This window comes from Triticum dicoccoides, chromosome 1B (assembly GCF_002162155.2).
Source record: "Triticum dicoccoides isolate Atlit2015 ecotype Zavitan chromosome 1B, WEW_v2.0, whole genome shotgun sequence".
NCBI lineage: Eukaryota > Viridiplantae > Streptophyta > Magnoliopsida > Poales > Poaceae > Triticum > Triticum dicoccoides.
This window is the reverse complement of record NC_041381.1, coordinates 20,827,028-20,829,881: the sequence shown is the minus strand read 5'-3', so window position 1 is coordinate 20,829,881 and position 2,854 is coordinate 20,827,028.

Genomic DNA, 2,854 nt, shown 5'->3' with positions numbered 1-2,854 from the left:
CTGATCGTCACTCGCCGGAGGAGGAGGCGGTGGATGAGGCGGAGTGCCCTGACTCGCCGGAGGAGGAGGAGGAGGCGGAGGCGTCCAGTTCAGAAGGTTGATGAGCTCCTTCCGCCATAGGCATGGAGTCTTCAGAGCAGAACCCAACGTAGTCTCCCCTTCACCGGTAGGGTGCTCAAGCACGAGGTCCTCAAATCCCTCCGTTATTTCATCCACCATCACCTTAGCAAATCCTTCTGGAATCGGCTGGCAGTGATAAGTTGTGCCGGGTCCACTAGGATAAACTTGGCCAACAGCCGCCTTGACCTTCAAATTCATCCATCGCGCCATAATGTGGCAATTTTGAGACTCCGTGATACCATCCGCGGGATAGCTGGCAGGAGCCGTCAAGACATGCTCCGGCTGAAGCAGCTCGGTGGAAGCCACGCTGCTTCTCCGCTGAGATGGCGGGGTAGCTTCGGGGGAAGCTTCGGCAGGTCGTTTGTTGCGATCTGCTGCTTCTCGTACCTCTTCTCGTTCATCTAGCCCCATTACCCTTTCGTGCAGCGCCTGCATTTGGTCCTGCTCCAGTTTCTTCCTCCTCTCGTGGGTTTTGTAACCCCCTGCGTCCGGAAAACCAACCTTCCACGAAATGGAGCCTGGCGTGCCTCGTGTCCGTCCAGGGTGATCGGGATTCCCAAGGGCCATTGTGAGCTCGTCCTTCTCCCTGTTTGGAAGGAACGCCCCTCGCTGCGCTGCATCGATATAGTGTCGAAGGTTCTTAACTGGTGTTTGCAGTTGCTCGTCCGTCCACTGACACTTCCCTGTTACAGGGTCCAAGGTTCCGCCAGCTCCGAAGAACCAAGTCCGGCAACGGTCTGGCCAGTGCATTGTCTCTGGTTCGATCCCTTTTTCAAGCAGATCATGCTCAGCCTTGGACCACTTAGGCCGGGCTTTGAGGTAGCCACCTGACCCCGTGCGATGGTGAAGCTTCTTCTTCGCAGCATTTTTCTTGTTTGTCTCCGACATCTTCTTACTCTTTTCCGATGTCTTGTGGGCCACAAATGCGGGCCGGTGATCTTTGATCTTCTCATATTTCCCGATGAATTTTGGTGTCTTTTTTTTCTTGACAAACTGGTTCAGCTCTTTCCTCCACCTCCTCATTAGGCCTGCCATCTTCTTAAGTGCACAAGACTTGATTAATTGCTCTTTAACTGGCTTCTCCGGATCCTCCTCTGGTGGTAGGGTGAAATTTGCCTTCAGCTTAGTCCAAAGATCTTCTTTCTGCATATCATTGGCATAAGACACCTCAGGGTCTTCATCCTTAGCAGGCTTATACCATTGCTGGATGCTGATCGGGATCCTGTCCCTAACAAGAACCCCGCACTGAGCAGAAAATGCCTTCCTTGTCCGGATGGGTTCAATCGGTTCGCCGTCGGGCGCGATTTCTATGATCTCAAACTTTTCATCCGAGCTCAACTTTTTCTTCGGGCCTCGTCTCCTTACCGAAGTTGTGCTCGATCCGGAGGGCTAGAAATTATAAGGAAGAAAGACGACAGTAATTAATATGTGTACATATACCAAAACAATGGATGCATCAATTAACTAGTCAGCACGGGCTTAACTAATATATATATATATACCTGGCCGGACTCGGTTCGGTGACCGGAGCATTCAGCACAGTCTCCTTCGTCTTGTACCTCCATTGTGTCACTGGAGCCATCATGAACATAGTCCTCCTCTTGTACCGGTATTGATGGGACGAAGCCATCATAAACATAGCCCTCTTCTTCATCCAGCTGACCATCGGTGTCGACGAGAAATGACGCAACATCATCACTTCCATTTGCGATTATGTCCCCCAACATCGCTTATGTTTCTTCGTCTCGGGAGTGCTCCATATATAGTTTCTGCAAATATTTACAACATGTCAATTATTATTCAAACATGGCACAGATGGATATATATATATATATATATATATATATATATATATATATATATATATATGTATGTATATATATTAGTGGCAAACGTAGAACTAGCTAGCTAGCTAATCACAATAAGGAATCATGTTAGTGGCCTCGACGCTGCTTCTCTAGGGTTTGGGGTCGCATCGACACAACGCTTCAAGGGTTTGGGGTGGCCTCGACGACAATGCTCTTTTAACTTGATAAATTTGGGTGGCCTCGAGAGAGTTAATTTGTCAGGTAGGGGCGCGGCGGGAGGGGGTAGGAGACCAACATCGTTTTCTCTCTAGGGTTTGGGTGTCCTCGAGAGTTATCCGGGAGGGGGTATCGGTACCACCCCCTAGCTCGTGTTGAAGTTTCTTCTTTATCCTCTATTCCTTTCTTTCTTCTTCTCCCCTTCTTTTTCTTCTTCTCCCTCAAGAAAGGAAAATAATTAAGGAAAAGGAAGAAAAGAGAAAGAAGGAAGAAGGAAGAAGAAGAAGAAAAAAAAGAAGAAAAAAAAAGAGGAGAAGAAGAAAGGAATAGAGGAGAAGAAGAAAAAATAGATTTTTTTCTTCTATTTTTTCTTCTTTCTCCTCTATTCCTTTCTTCTTCTCCTCTTCTTTTTCTTCTTTTTTCCTCTTCTTATTTATTTCTCCTCTTCTTCCTCTCCTCCTTTTCTCCTTTCTTCCTCTTCTTATTTTCCTTTTTCCTCTCATTCTTTTAGTATTGCTTGTTTTAAAAAAAAATTCAAATAGAAAATTTCGAAAAAAACAAAGGTTTTGCCTAATGCATTGTTCATATGAATATACAAACATTTGCATATTCTACAATAATTAATATCACCAAAAAAAATCTATGAACAGAAAAAAAAACCTAACTTTTCTTAAAATCTATCTTTTGCATATATGAAAACATTAATACAC